The sequence below is a fragment of the Danio rerio genome, chromosome 25 (assembly GCF_052040795.2).
Source record: "Danio rerio strain M-AB ecotype USA chromosome 25, GRCz13ab, whole genome shotgun sequence".
Taxonomy (NCBI): domain Eukaryota; kingdom Metazoa; phylum Chordata; class Actinopteri; order Cypriniformes; family Danionidae; genus Danio; species Danio rerio.
The window spans coordinates 10,535,613-10,552,799 of NC_141045.1; the positions used below are offsets into that span (position 1 = coordinate 10,535,613).

A 17,187-nucleotide genomic window follows, 5' to 3' on the forward strand; every position below is an offset into this window, starting at 1 on the left:
CTGCCCAGTTGGTGGAATGAACTCCCTAACTGCATCAGAACAGCAGAGTCACTCGCTACTTTCAAGAAACGACTAAAAACTCAACTATTTAGTCTCCACTTCACTTTCTAATCTGCAATTGCCTCTCTGGATATCACACTAACTGTACTCAAAAAAAAAAAAAAAAAATACTAATACTTTCCTTCTTAGACTTTACAGACCTGAAACTTACCTATAGTACTTATTAATTGTTGCTCTTATAGTTGTGTAAATTGTTTCCTTGTCCTCATTTATGTCGCTTTGGATAAAAGCGTCTGCTAAATGACTAAATGTAAATGTAGCGACAAAATGCTAGCCCAGACGAATTGAGAGAAAATGATGACACAATTTGAATTGTTTGGTTGAACTATCCCTTTAACAGACATATTCATAAATGTTTACTCCTAAAATTCGGTGATTTTCCAGGACTTTTAAGTTAATTTTCATTACCTAATGTCTACGCAAACATGGTAAATAATAAGAAAAACAATGCAGGTTCAAATGTATTACAGCGCGCAAAAATAGATTTAGTTTAAATGTATTTTATATCTATTTCAAATTTATTTAGATAATGCTTACATGGCACTAATAACGTGAGTCGAGTTGTCACGATACTGGAATTCATTACTAAACGATACTGAAATTTTAAAAAGGTCCATTCCCACTAACATTTGAGCGCTGTTGAACATGCTCTTAAACACCACAGATTTGCCACTGTGTTCACATGCTTAACAGAAATGACTATTGGCCATGAAGGTCATCGATTAACCGAACTCACCGATGTTTACTGCGTGCCATGCAACCACAGATACTGGGACACTGGAGCGGTTTAAAGCTGTGATTCACCAGCGGATCACTCGTATGTCAGCTTATTGACAAACCAGCTGATTGAAATGACTTTGAAAGGCTCCAGTAACCCTGTATCTGTGGTTACACTCAGTAAACAGCGGTGAGTTCGGAGAACCGATGACCTTCACCGCTGACCATCACAGTCATAGGGGTAAACACAATGGAAAATCAGCGATGTTTAAGCATGCGCTCAAATGTTCGCGGGAAATGGAAGTTTTAAAAATTGCAAAACCGATTGGTGTCGAATTCTAGTATTGTGACAACCCTAAATGTGAGAGCATGTCAGAAAACAAGTAAAGACAACTAACCTATATTCAAGTATACAAATAAAGTAATTGTTAAACTAATTTCCATGACTTTTCCAAAACTTTGTGTGTTTTTTTCTGTTTATCCAGGTCTGGAAAATGTCATGTCAAAATTTTAGGACTTTTCCAGGTTGTACATGACTATGAATCCAGAATATATTCCGTTTTTGGTAAAAATAGTGTTGTGTTAGATCATTTCTGGTAATTATTTTGATTAAACAATAAAAGACATGTTATTCACAGCCTTCTTTCCTCATATTTACCAAGCGTGCCAATATTGGCAGAGGGTGCTGTGTTTGTATGTGCGTGTGTGAGACTGATTGGTAATGAATGGCGAACACTAAAGCACTGATTTCCTTTTCTCCTTCTTGTGTTTTACGCAGTGAAGACTATCGATTATGGCTTAAAGGGGACATTGATTTTACCTTTGTGTCCTGCCTGTTTGACTCCCTCAAACTCTAACTGCACCTCTTTACTCCTTCATATCTCTCTGTTCTTCTCTCCCTCGCTCCATTTTTTTCACGCTCGCTCTCCTTTCTCTCGGTGGAAATCCTTCTGACATATTTCTGGCCTCTTATCTGTTGCTTCCAGTTGGCTTTGCCTGGTCGGCAGCCAGTGAGGAGATGACATGTTAGAGGAGCCTTTATAATTCACCAAACATATCCTCCCTTGAGATCTCATTCCTCTTTCTAAGAGCGCAAAAAAAAAGGTTTTAGTTGTCATCAGCCATCTGTAAAATATATACTTCATCTCATTTTTAGACCCAATATCAGTTTAGTCCATTACATTTGCCTTATTTTCCAGGAATTGTTGTGAGGAAGGGACCCAAAGGGGACTTTTAGGGCTTGGCGTTGGTATGGATTTAATAATTTTGTTGGATAGTAAATCGTTGGTTTCTGCAATTAACCTCTGTTTTAACCCTCTTTGTCATTTCCAATTTCCCAGACAGCACTGTCCCATATTTTGCCATCGCAGGAGCTCTCCAAACGTGCAATATTTTGAAATGCATCTGCCAAGCACTTGGCAGAAACGTTATCGTAATGGTACAGTGTCACGAAATGAGTTGATTCAATTTAGGACATGAAATTAAATGTTTGTGAAATTGAGGAGCTTGTTCGCATCCTGCTGTTGTCTTTTATCATCATTTATAAAATAAGACATTTAAATAGATTTAGAATTTAAGCTAAATGACATAAAGTGGAATTATAAGCTGTAAAAGCCACAATTCTCAGAAAGGAAAAAAAGGGCAGATTTGGAGACTATGAAGTTACAATCGTGACAAATAACATTTAAATTCTGAATAATTTTTTTTTGTTAAAATATTGAGAAAACAAAATCACATATTGAGATGTTGCATTAATTTTTGTTTGGTTGATGTGTATCTTGACTATTTCACTGTTATAGATCATAAATACCTTTAAAATAGTGCTGGGCAAAGATTAAAAGATCCTAAATTAAAGTCCATATTGACGTGATGTATGTGTGTGTGTGTGTGTTTGTGTGTGTGTGTGTACCGTGTATGTTTATTATGAATTTTTGAGCAAATTTTCACAGCATGTCTGATGATATTTTTTCCTCTAGGGAAAGTCTTATTTGTTTTATTTTGGCTAGAACAAAAACGTTTTTTAATTTTTAAACACTATTTTAGGGACAAAATTATTATCCCCTTTAAGCTATATTTTTTATCGATAATCTACAGAACAAACCATCATTATAGAATAACTTACCTAATTACCCTAACCTGCCTAGTTAACCTAATTAACCTAGTTTAACCTTTAAATGTCACTTTAAGCTGTATAGAAGTGTCTTGTAAAATATCTTGTAAAATATGACTTACTGTCATCATGGTAAAAATAAAATAAATCAATTATTAAAAATTAGTTATTAAAACTTATGTTTAGAAATGTGTTGAAAAAAATCTGCTCTACGTTAAACAGAAATTGGGAAAAAAATAAACGAGCGGTCTAATAATTCAGGGGGGCTAATAATTCTGACTTCAACTGTATATGTTAACATTATATTGAAACAACGTTTTTTTTTTTAAAACAACTGACTAGAGTTATGGGGTCGGAAAAAAAAAAAATCTGTAAGCATGTTTTATTTTTTAAATGAGGGAAATAAACAAGTGTTTTTGATGTGACAAAAAAGTTTGCGAGTTTACAGTCTACAACATACTTTGTAGAAATTCTGTGAATTAAACAGCATTTTATTAAACATTTTTGCATTTATGAGGGAAAAGCTTCATTATGGATGTGACAGATGTGAAATTGCCACTTGTGTGACTTTGGTAAATCAAATATCACAGTTTGAAAACAATAACAGAGACATTTTTGAGTATTTTTAAATTACTTTAACATACTTGCTTACACACAAAATGTAAAAATGGTATCTCTATTTTGGTGTAGTTTTTTTCATGGAGAGGCTGACATTTAAACACATATCTTATGTCAAAAACTTTTTATTTTGAATGTAATTAGTGTCCAGCGCTACTTTAAAATAATAATGGAAAGAATTTGGCGCATTGAAATAGAATTGCTATGTGGTCAAGATCTGCTTAGGTCTATTTTAGCTGTGCATTTCTGTAACAAATAAATAAAAATGCACATGATATACTTCCATCAACCCATCAGCATCAAGCATATAACAGTGTATGATTTTTCAACTTAGAAAACTGAAATCTAAAAAACAATTCAAGATTACATCTGTTTGTTTTTAGATTTTCATATTTCACCATGCACTAGATTGTTTGTATAGGTGGATGGATAGATAATGAAATAGTAGATAAAAACCCAGCTTATTGATTGACACACAAATATTTCTTAAGAGCTGGAAATCAGAACATGCCTCTTCCTTTCAAGAATGAGTAGCAGAACTGGCTGCTTTCGAAAAAATGTCTTACATGCAATTAGATAAGCAAAACCTATTTAATAAGAAATGCTCCAAGTACTTAATTTGTTTTAAGAATAGAACAGTAATAAATGTATGAGAAATATACTGATAGGGACAATATAAAGGGATATGCTATTGATGTTTCTTTTTTATTTCCCTTTTGTTGTTGTACCTCATTTCAATTTTCTTCTTATTATATAAAGATGGAGACTTTTAGTGTATCTATGTTAGCCAAGTCAGGATTTTAATGACCTTAATGGCATACTAGGGAGCATCCTGGGGTGGGTTTTTTAACAGGATGAAATGTTGGTTCTTTTCAGTGTTTTATTCTGTATTTTACTAAATAATCTGTCTAAGAATTTAATAAAAATTAATAATCACTAAAAAAATAATTGATATACTTTGTAGGTTCTTTAAAAATGCATAGAAAATTATTTTTTATACGATTAGTAGGCCTGTCATGATAAATAATGTCTGTTGTAGGTTATACTGTCACACAAAGTATTGCGATAGGAGATATTATACATCACCATTTAATGCCACAGACTATATAATGATTATACAACAGCATAATATTAGAGATAAACAACTTAAATGTAACAAAAAGTTTAGTTTTTAAGAATATTTACATAAATTCAAATAAAAATGTTAAATTTACTAACTTAAACATGAATATAAACTGCAAATGACTTCAAATTTTCAAAGTCAATTTTATATAAAGTGGACTGCACACTGCAGCTTTAAAACAGAACTTATTTGGACAACTTTCAAATTAAAAATGTGAAAATTAAATCTGTATCCAATTTCTAAAGCTGAGCTCTCTGACTATACAATCAGCTAAAATGTTGTTAACTTCATTTTTTATTTTATTTTTTTAAGGAATGATGTGAACACCATAAAGTCTTGAGGTCATATCAATGTATTGTGCAATATGTTTATGTATATTGAATATTGCAATATGCCTAATTATTACACGATTATATATAGGAAATATATTTTCAGGGGATTATGAAAAAATTAAAGTATAAGTATTAGTTTACTTTCATTGCACGGAAAATGTAAATCAACACGAAAAAAAAAGGACTCTCAAAAATCTGCCTTCTGTTTAAATCAAAGTCTGAATCCTGCAAGGATGAAAAAGTCCATGAGGAATTGAGAAATGGCCCGGCACTGACCGCACACTTGATGAAAACAGCGGGAAACTTCACACCTCTCAAAATGTCAAGATATACGGATAAAATGTCAAAGGAGGAATCGGCACATTCACCGCTCTGCCTAGAAGATTTTACCCAACATTCATTTTAATCTGCCTGTCTAAACAACCGTAGGCAAACGTAAGTGGCATTGAGCAGGGCTCTAAATTACACAGATCCAATAAAGCTTTTGATATTTCATGCAAGCGTTATTATAGACTACAAACGTGGTGAAGTGTTGTGAATGCAGATTTTGGCAAACAAATATGGCATGAGAATGTTAACAGAGTGTGGTCTGTAAAACATATTTTTAATGGTGGTCATCAAATTTCCATCGCTCTTTCAATGACTCTTTCCTGCAATTTGCTTATGCAGCTATTTATCACATTTTATAGGCATTCGCAAAAATGGTGGTTGATCGTTCCAAGCCATAATTATGTATCGCCAAATATTTATAGGTCAATAGACTGTTTTTTCTCATTGCTGCTGTTTCTTGCTGCTGACCCATGCAGAAAAAGAAAACACACACACACACACAAAGAGCTCACCTATTGGTTGATTCTCGCAGACTTCTATTCAAACTCATCCTACGTTGTCATCTGATTTGGATGTTTTTGGTTTCACACTAATGGTTGTGGTTATTTTTAGGTTGCTATGCTGATTTTGTTTATTTAATTACCAGCAGCTAGCTCTCTGTAACTCTTACATGGTAATCAGGGCTACGCCCAGTCAGTACCTGGATGGGAGACTACATAGAAAAGCTAGGTTGCTGCCGAAAGTGGTGTTAGTGAGACCAGCAGGGGGCACTCAACCTACAGTCTGTGTGGGTCCTAACATCCCAGTAAAGTGAAGGGGACTCTATACTGCTCAGTGAGCACCGTCTTTTAAATGAGACATTAAACCGAGGTCCTGATTCTCTGTGGTTGTTAAAAATCCCAGGATGTCCTTGAAAAAGAGTAGGGGTTTAAGCAGTACTGGTGCCAGCTTAAGTGGTGCAAATGACGATCGAGCCGCTCTCACTGTGTTTATGCCACCTTTTAGCGGATGATAGTGGAGAAAGGGGGTTGTAGTGTCACGTTTAAAAGTGAAGAGGGAGAGGGGGTGTCGCAAAGGCAAATGAAAAGTGGGGCGGGGAGTGATTTAGTGTTGCGGACGAAAGTGACAATTATTATTATTTATTTATGTTTTGTCTATTTCATGCAAAGCACATCCAATTCATTTAGTAAATTGGTTCATTTGTTATAAAAAAAAATGCCTGTAAGATTTGTTTATAGCAAAACAGCACATTACAATAAAAATAAACAACACAGGCTCTGTGACAACATACTCCCATATACATTTCTGGAGATCGCGAATTATGTAGCCAGATGAACGAACGCTAAGGGGCGGTATGACACCACCAAAGGTAGCTGACCTCTTACCTCCATGTGGACGGCTTATCTGCTGTTACCAGTGTGCCCTGTAGTTTGCGATGCATGTCGGGGGATCTGAGATGCAGTGAGTAGTTGACTGTGACAACAGGATATTCGAGTCCAATGATGAACGATTCCAGAAAATAGGTAAAACAAAAAAAAGAGGGCAAAAATAAAACAAACAAGTAAATAACAGGTTGAGAATGTGGTAATAATTATAAATGTGGTAAAAATCAGGTGGCCACGAGGGCTTTTCTTTTTCTGGATTACTTTTTTTGTCGGTTGGGTTTAGGGAAGGGGGTGATCGGGTCTATCGGTGCTTTTGAAAACATTATTGTTTGGGTTAGGGAAGGGGTTGGGTGGGTTCGGTCTGTCGGTCAGTTGACAGCAGCCTCTGAAGGATTTACGCAAGAACAGCAGGCATGAATGTCAATCGCGAGAGAAACTTGAGATCTGAAAGTGTACACAGCGGCCTCTGGTGGATTCACGAAAACAAAAACTGCAAAAAAAAATAATAAAAAAAACTGCAGAAAAAAAAAAACAACCTGGAACGTTTTTCACAATGTTCAGAAATGTATACAGGGGTACATATCAAAAATGAGCCTGGCTTAATTCATTCAATCGATCACTGATTCATTCATTCATTTAATGATGCATTAGTTGGTTCATTGATTGATTGAATGATTGCCTGACTGATTCATTTACTGAATCAAACAATGCATGATTCACTCATTCATTCATCAGGGTCAATTAGAAGAAAGTGTAAAATTAACTCACTGTATGTTTCCTCTTAAAGAAACACCTTAAGATCCACTCAGACAAAAAGCAGACACTCAACACCACCCTTTTAAGATTTGCTAGTAACCATGACCAACGGAGGAGACATTCACAACATACAATTGCGCTATTATTAACCACCTTGGTTGTACGTCATTGAAAGCATTTTCACTCAAAAAGAAGTCATTAAAAATTCTCAGAAAAGCCCCGCGAGCAAATTTGCTACCTCACTTTCAGTCACGTTTTCTAAAAAAAAAAATAACAGTTTCTATGAACACACAGCCCACTGCACCCCACACACACAAAAAAACAAAATAAAAAACTGAACCCGCTGTTCCAACAGAGAACGCTCTCTCTCAAGGTTGGGTGATATTGGTTACATTCAGGGATAAGCCTGCAAAACTGGCAATTAAATTTTAATCCATAACAAAGACGTCCCCTTTGAATAAATCAGGAGCCGGGTAATTGACTGGAGAGTTGGAGAAGTGGATGCCAATGGTTTGAGGCCATCTCAATGGATGATGGCGGCACAGTTGGAGAGATAAGAGAAGTGGTTTGCAGGCCCTGCAGTCAGAGCCCGCAGGCACGCAACACTTGTCGGAGAGAATGAAATGTGACTTATCTGACTGACGGCTAGTTAGATGACGAACGCAATTTCAATGTTGATTGAGAAGATGTGCAGGAGGAAAGAAAAAAAAAAGATAGAAGTCACATAGGAGTGTGTGCTAGACTTTAAAATACTTGTTTATACTATATGAGCTAGCTGCCATTTCTTTGTAAATGGTTATCTTTTTATTTTATTATAGTAATAAGATGAACCTGGGGTACGTTTTATTGGAGCTGTCTGACGTGTGATTGATCACCATATAAGAAAATCTTGCTAATATTTAAAAGTCAGAATAAAATGTGAGACATGATGGTAATTTAGAATAATGTCAAAAATCCTGATGCTCACAATATGGTGACAGATGACATGATATGAAATGAGAAATGCGACATGAGCTCTGTCACATCTTACGAAAAAAGAGAGACAATGCAGTTTGATATTTCTTTCTATGTAAACACAGTGCACTCTTTAACAAATAAAGAGTTTTTTTCTGCACTGCACTTTTGAATTGCAGTATGGCACCTTGATCTGTCTTCCAACAACCTGTAATGAAAAGTGACTTTTATTTAAATTTTTTATAGTTTAAAGTGATATATTGACTGTGTTGGTGCCGTATTAATTAACGCACAAATCCAACTTGTTAATTCAAAACAAAATTTGTAAATTGTGTAAATATTTCCACAAATTAATGGGATTTGTGCATTTATGAACTGTATTTGTAATTTTTGAATTTTGTTTTGAATTTACAAATTGTGTCGTGTTTATTTATGAATTATATTTTGAATTTTTGAATTGTTTTTTGTTTATTTATGATCTATTTTGAATTTACGAATTGGATTTGCGCGTTTGTGAATAGTATTTTGAATTTACGAATTGGATTTGCGTATTTATCAAATGTGTTTTGAATTAACAAATTGTGTTTTGTGTATTTTTGAATTGTTTTGAATTCACGAATTGGATTTGCGCGTTTATGAATTCTGTTTTGAATTTACGAATCGTGTTTTGTGTATTTATGAATTGTTTTAAATTTCTGAATTGGATTTGTGCGTTTATGAATTGTGTGTTGAATTTATGAATTGTTTTGTGTATTTATGATTTGTTTTCAATTTACGAATTGGATTTGCACGTTTATGAATTTTGTTTTCAATTTACGAATTGTGTTTTGCGTATTTATGAATTATTTCGAATTTACGAATCGTGTTTTGCGTATTTGTGAATTGCTTTGAATTTATTAATTGGATTTGTGCGTATATGAATTGTGTTTTGAATTCACAAATTTTGTTTTGCAAAATTATGAATTGGGTTTTCAATTTACAAATAAAATTTTGTAAATGTGAAGTATGAATTTTTCTTTTGTAAATGTAATATTTTTGAGACTGATCTGGCTCCATAGAGACATAGAGTCCAATAATTAAATTCATAACCGTAAATAAAAAAAATAAAAAAATAAAAAAAAACGGAAAACACTTGTGAATCCCAAAATACAAGTTAATTAACAGACACTTTTTACAGTGTATGGAAAGTCCAACGTATGTACTGTACTGTTTCATGTAGAGTACAAATGGTGGAAATTGTATTTCAAATTACTTTGAATTTGGTGCTGCTATTAGCATGTTAGCTAACTGGCTAAGTTTAATATTTAAAATATTTAATATATGTCAAAGTATGACTTGTACACATCTTGCCTAGATAAGTTTGCCTATATTTTTCATACACGTCTCATAATTTTAAGTGTGAATACTATTCATACACAATTGTTTTGTATATTGTAGATGTCTTTAGATTATTAAGGCTTTGAAGACTCTGATGGGCAGTTATAAATAAAATATGCTCTTAAAATCAATTTTACTTTTACGGAAAGATTTGATTATTAGTGAATGATCATTACAAAGGATCCTCAGAGAATTTTTTTTTACCCCAAGCCTCCGTTTAATATCCAACCCTGATATATTGTCACATTATTTGCATACAAACAAAACAGAACAGAAAGATAATTATCAAATTAGGAAAATGTAGTGGCTTTAATAAATCTACTTCATTAGAAAAGCATTACAATCAACCAAATTTAATTAGAAACTCACTTGCCTATGAACATTAGATTAAAAACAAAGCTGCCTTTATTAAAATGAAAGCAATTAACAGCAAAACAAACAAAATATTGTAGACCTACAGTACAATTCAGCAATACTATAAGCCCATTTAACTTCAAAACTGACGCTAGAGGTTATAGAAGTCAACATATATCCTGATTTATATCACAATATAATACTATTTCTTTAATATGTGATCATATTTCCCACTTTATACAGAACATCATAGCAAATGTTTGATTAAAAATTTAGAAATGTACAAAAATATTAATAAAACATAAAATACTTTTCAAACAGTATAATATATACACACGCTGTCTGGAACACTCGATGCTGATTGGTCGGTGATTACATTAAAAGACATACTATGCCAAGATAACAACCGCTGAATAACACACGCTCATCTGGGAATTCTAAAAAACTTGACCATCAGTGAATACAATCAAATTTATATCCTTACATCCACATTCATATGTACAATATCTGCTTGTCTGTGACCATGCAATTTTTAATTTTTATTATTATTTTTTTACTGTTTGGCATTGTCTTAAATAATAAGTAGGTTAGTCTATGCTTTATTCAGCCAGTTTTGTTTCAGTCAGCTTTGCATTTCTAACCGTTTGGCACCATCTTGATGAATGATGAATAACGTACAGGTTAGTGTATACTCCATCAGCTGTTTTAGCTTCCGTCAGTGTTCAGTTTTAACTGAAGTAGTGGATCATTACACCTCAGAACAATGTTTTCTGGCTATTTCTTATGTTTTGTGCAAACATAGGCTCATTCTGAAAACGTAAACCTATTCCTGGAGACCACAAATTATGTAGCCATAAGTATGTATGGCTGCATTTCATCTTTAAAACGCTAAAGGGTGGTATGACACATTTTTTTTTTTTTTCGCGCTAACCAGCTGGCCGCTTACTTCCGTGTGGACAGCTTTCCCTTAGTGACCAGTTTGGCCAGTAGCTTGTTGCTACTGATAGTGGACTTGAGACGCAGAGAAGTCTTACTGTGACGCAGGCTTTCTTCAGCTAGTCATTCTGACATATACCCTGACTTTAAAATCGTTTTGGGTGTTTAACAGTGTTTGGGTTTTATGAATCAATTACCTATGTTCCAGTTTATTATATTTTTGGCTAAGCACAAAGTTATGTTCATTCATTTTTCAATAAATGTTCATTTTTTAACCTTATGAAATTAAATAAAGTTGCAGTGCACCTAAAAATAAAAATTTACTAAGACATTCATGTCGTTTTAAAAATAGGACAATTACTTTCCAAATTATTTTTAAGATGTAGCCTAATTGTTTTTGGGGCTGCAATAACTTTGTTTTTTCTAAATCTATATAAAAAGTGTCAATATTAGCATAATCGTTAATTTGTATTAATGTCTATGCTGAATAAAAAAAAAAAAAGTGTTTAAATTAACATGCAATATAGCCCTTTTTACAGTAACTAATTTGCTGTCATCATGCTACCTGCATTCATTTAACAATAAATACAACACATTACTGTTTTACAGTTTTTACAGTTAAATCCTGTAAAGTAACACAAATGTAATTTCCTGTGAAAAACTACAGTAACATGTTGTTAAAATTTGGATTTTTTTACAGTGTTGCACAGCCTTACTGCATACTGTTGTTTTTATACTTTTTGTTGGCTGAATATTTCTGTAAACTTATGTTCATAAAATGCTTCTGCTTTTCTTTTTTTTTTTTTGTTCCGTACCTGATGAATAAGCATCCCATTAGCGTATTATTATAATAAATGGAGCGGTCTGTGAATCCCACTGCAGTGACTTTGACATTTCCCGAGCGCGTTTAGCATTATGTGTAATATGCTTATCTGCACATCTCCTCCCAGCTAATTTAAAGACGTGCTGAACCTCTGACAAGACTCTATTCAAGGCCCTGTCGAAAATATTACCCTTGTACTCTGTCTTACATGAAGTAAGAAAACCGCTGACAAAGCGGGCTTCTTTCATCAAGCATATTTTAAATCTCCCCTATCATATTCCCATAAGTTAAAAATCACCTCTAGGGACGCACGTTTACCATAAAACTATGTTGACTCAAGCTCATTTTCCTCATAAATCATGCTAATATATACCAAAAAAAAGCAAGATGGATTTTTGAAAGCACCTTGATAAAATCCATGCTCATTCCTATTGTTTTAAGTGAAAATGTAGCCGTGTGTTGCGGTTTCTTGGTGGTTTTCTGCTGCTCGTGCACATTACGGGAGTGCTATTGTCTCATGGGAGATCATATTATGGACATTGATCTTTTTGCGAGGAGGGCTCTTGACAGCAGGAGGTGACAAAACCCTCTGGGAAATATTATCCTCTGCTCCTGACATCACAGCGTTGACAGTCTGCATTAGCATCACCACAAGTGCACTGCGTGGAGGAAGCACAATGTGTAAGGAAGTCAAGTCATGAGCTCAAGTCATCCTTTTAGTCCAATTAAAACAAACCAATATATATATATATATATATATATATATATATATATATATATATATATATATATATATATGTATATGTATATATATGTATATATATATATATATATATATATATATATATATATATATATATATACACACACATACATACATACACATACATACATACATATACATACATACATACATATATATATATATATATATATATATATATATATATATATATATATATATATACACATACACATACATATATATATATATATATATATATATATATATATATATATATATATATATATATATATATATATATACACACACACACATATATATATACATATAATATATACCTATAATATATATATATATATATTATGTTTAGAGCATGGAAATTTTCACAGTATGTCTGATAATATTTTTTTTTTCTTCTGAAGAAAGTCTTATTTGTTTTATTTCGGCTAGAATAAAAGCAGTTTTTTAACCATTTCAATGTCAAATTAATTAGCCCGTTTAAGCTATATATTTTTTCGATAGTCTTAAGAGCAAACCATCGTTATCCAAAACCTTGCCTAATTACCCTAACCTAGATAACCTAATTAACCTAGTAAAGCCTTTATATGTCACTTTAAGCTGTATAAAAGTGTCTTGAAAAAATATCTAGATAAATATTATGTACTGTCAGCATAACAAAGATAAAATAAATGAGTTATTTGAAATGTGTTAATGAAACTATTACAGTATGCTTAGAAATGTGCTGGAAAAAATCTTCTTTCGTTAAACAGAAATTGGGGAGAAAGTAAACAGAGGGCTAATAATTCTTAATTCTTCTATTGTTCTGTAGACTATGAAAAAACTTTGTGTATTGGATCAAATAAACTGGCTATAGTATGTGTGAATAGGAGTGTAAAGGTGTTTCCCAGCACTCTGCAACATATCCGATATGATAGGATCAGATCATTCTGAAAGTGTAGCCCTATATACATTTATGGAGATTGCAAATTATGTAGCCAGAAGTATGTATGGGTGCATTTCGTTTCTTTTAAAACCAACGCTACAGGGCAGTATGACTAGGCATGGACTGGTTGGTATATGATTCTGATGGTATGATAAACTTGGATAAAAATATCATGGTTTCACGATATTGTGATTACTGCTCTAAAACAAGTACTTTTTAAATGTCTGGGTTACAAAAAATTATAATAAAAGTAAATAAACATTTTTTTACCCCTTTGAACACAATATATTTCATTTACAGAAATATTAAAAATGTTTTGGAACTGTAATAAATCATTGACTTCTGCCGTCTTTAGTTTCAAAAGGATTTCTTTACAATTTTAAACAGGAGTTCTTTTTTGCTGGAGATACTGTTTTCCTAAAAAAAAACAAAAAAAAAAAACAAATATATAAATAAAAAAAGAAAAAAAAATATATATATATAAATTTTAAACATACCTTGGGAACAGTATTACAGAAAAAAAATTGGCTGTTTTAAAACCTTGACTTTTCCCAACCGCAGTAAACCTTGAAAACAGTTATTGTCCCATGCCTAGGTATGACACCATTCCTTTTCACCTTTACCAGCTGATCGCTAGGGCCAGACGGAATCTGCGGACGTTTTTTGCCATTTCTGCAGAGAATTTTGGTAAAAGTCTGCGGATTTCTGCAGAATTATTTTGGGAATATCACAACTAAAACCTTAATATATGAAATAAAAATAATATATTTTTAAATAAAATCTTTTTAAAAAACTTATTTAATGTTTAAAATGCAAATCCAATTAGATTCACTTTATTTGGTAAATAAAGCAAGTTTGTCATATAATATATCTAGTAAAAGACAGAAAATATTACTGTACAAACTGCATTATACATAAATCTGATGAACATTTTCACATTAGGTCAATAATATTACTGAAATTAATATAAAAATGAATAAGTATTGATTTACACACATTTACTCAAGTAAATAAAAAGAATAATTGATGGGCTAAAAATCTGTGGAAAATCTGCAGAATTCTGCGCATGCAGATTCCGGGTGGGCCTACTGATCGCTTACCTTCATATGGATGGCTTTCTCACTGTTACCAGTTTGTCCAGTAGCTCGCCATGTACCTACGTGGACTTGAGACCCAGAAAGGAGTCGACCACGATGATGGGGTTCGAGTCAGTCAAAGCGTGGTTCAAGAAAGAGGCTAAGACAAAAACAGAAGCCAAAAAATAAAATGAAGTAAATAACAGGGTGAGAATGTGGTAAAACCTAAAAACTTGGTAAAACCATCTTTTTCTGGATTGCTTTTTAAAACTCTCAGTTGGCTTTAGGGAAGTAGGTGGGCGCTGGTGAATCGGTGCTTTTGAAAACACTACTGGTTGGGTTTAGGGAAGGAGGAGGGTGGGTCAGTCGATTGGTCAGTCAGTCAGTCAGTCGACAGCAGCCTCTAGTGGATTTACGGAAGAACAGCAGGCGCGAATGGCACTTGTGAGAGAAATTTAGGATCTCACAGCGTACACAGCGACCTCTGGTGAATTTGTGAAAACAAAAACTGCAAAAAATGTAGCTCCTGGAACGTATTTGGCGCTCTCCAGAAATGTATATAGCGGCACAGGCTCATTCTGAAAATGGGTTGGCACTGGGGGTTGTACTCTCAGTACTGGAATGCAGCTGGATAGGCATCCGCTGTGTAAAACATATCCCCCAATTAATCTGGCATAATTCTGCTGTGGGGATCCCTAATAAAGCAGGGAATAAGTCAAAGGGAAGTGAGTGAGTGAAGAGGGCTAAATTTGCCTTCAGCCACATCTAAAATAAAGTGCTGTTAGCTGCATTTAAATTTACTTGAAGCACCTTTATTATACTTTCTAAAAGCAATCCGGCTCTTGTGGACAAATAAAGTGTAATTTGAGGTCTGCAGAACTGAAGTGGGTCATTGCACTCGGGATGTGTTTGAGCAGCAGTGCATCAAAACACCTTTTCAAATGATGGCCAGGATCATTTTCTTCTTGTAAACAAGCCGGAAATAATCAAGTCTGAGCTGTGGCCGGAAATATAAGGCTCTGATATCTCTGGTAATGTGATATTTGATAAATACCCTCATTCCTCATCACCCTCCTGATGCTGTGAGTGCAAAAACAATTAGTTGTGTCCAGTGATGAATCAAGAGCGCCATGAATTATTTTTTACATAAAAGTCAAATCTGTTGTGTCAGAGGGTCAAAAGCACAGAGCAGATGCTTCACATTAACATACTTTTACACTGACCACAACAGCATGCACATAGTTATGCCTTCAAGATCTATTAATTTTTTGTTTTGTTAAATGTTTTAATTTAAGTTTAATGTAAACTATGCATATAAAGTTATTATATTTATTATGCAACTTCTGTTAATACATTTAGACATTTTCATAAAATATATGCAATCAATTACAAAACAGAATTAAATAGATTTAGAATAAATCTAATATGTAATAATAATTTGAATAAATTCATAAATGTGTGCTTTATCCATTTTACTTTGAAGATTTAAATTTACTGTAAAAATACACAAATATATTTTCTGTGTGAATTTGTTCTTATAACATACATTTATTCATTTATTTGACATTTATTATTTTATATTTATTTTTTATGTTTATTTAATATTTTATGTTTATTCTGTTTACTGAATTTCATTTTGTGTTTTGTTTATATTTTATGTTTTTTATTTTATAAGTTCTTTTATGTTTATTTTGTGTGTATTTTGTGTTTACTTTTTATTCAATGTTTATTTTATATTTTAAGTTTTTTATTTTGTTATGTTTCTTCTGTTTATTTTGTGTATAATTTATGTTTATCTTTTATGCTTATTTTATTTGTGTGTGCATTTTATGTTTTTTTATTCATTTTATTTTGTTTTTTGTTCATTTTATTTTTATTCTATGCTTTGTTCTGTTTATTTTTGTGTATTATGTTTATTTTTTATTTATGTTTATCCTTATTTTAGGGTTTTTACATTTTAGTTTTTTTAATTTATATTTTTATGTTTATTTTGTTTCATTTTATGTTTATATTTTATTTAATATTTTGTTTATTGTTTATTCTATGATTAGTTATTTTTGTGTGTATTTCATGTTTATTTTATTTTTTAATATTTTTATGTTTATTCTGTTTACTTTGTTTATGCATTCGTGTTTGTTCATTTTGTGTGTTATTTATGTTTATATTGTTTTTTATTTTATATTTTGTTGTATGTTTATTTTGTCCATTCAATGCTTACTGTGTTTATTTTATGTTTATCTTTGTGTGTATTTTGTTTATTTTTCTTTATGTTTATTTTTATTTTATATTTTTCTATTTTGTTTTTTATTTTATGTTTATTCGGTTTCATCTTGTGTGTATTTTATATTTCGATTTATTTTATGCTTTTATGTTTATTCTAGGTTTACTTTGGTTTATTTTGTGTGTATTTTATGGTTAAAATATTTTGTATTTTATGTTTATTTTACATTTTATGTTTTATATTTTTAAGTTTTTTGTTTATTCTGTTTACTTTGTTTCCTTTTGTATGTATTTTATTTATTGCTTTATATGCTTATTCTATGTTTAC

General features: G+C 32.3%; 1 long non-coding RNA gene across 4 annotated transcripts in view; it reads right to left on the reverse strand.

The window, feature by feature from the left end:
* Positions 1 to 562: 562 nt before the first annotated feature.
* The window catches only part of LOC141380900 (uncharacterized), a 201,638-nt gene continuing 185,013 nt past the window's right edge, over positions 563 to 17,187 (reverse strand). For 2 of the 4 annotated variants that reach the window (XR_015526192.1, XR_015526189.1), the window contains 2 exons: positions 14,664 to 14,799; positions 10,145 to 12,534 (listed from right to left, as the gene is read on the reverse strand). This is a non-coding gene — a long non-coding RNA (uncharacterized LOC141380900). Of the gene's footprint in view, positions 1,862 to 10,144; positions 12,535 to 14,663; positions 14,800 to 17,187 lie in introns of those variants that run through there. The other 2 variants (XR_015526191.1, XR_015526190.1) reach the window with 2 other exon arrangements.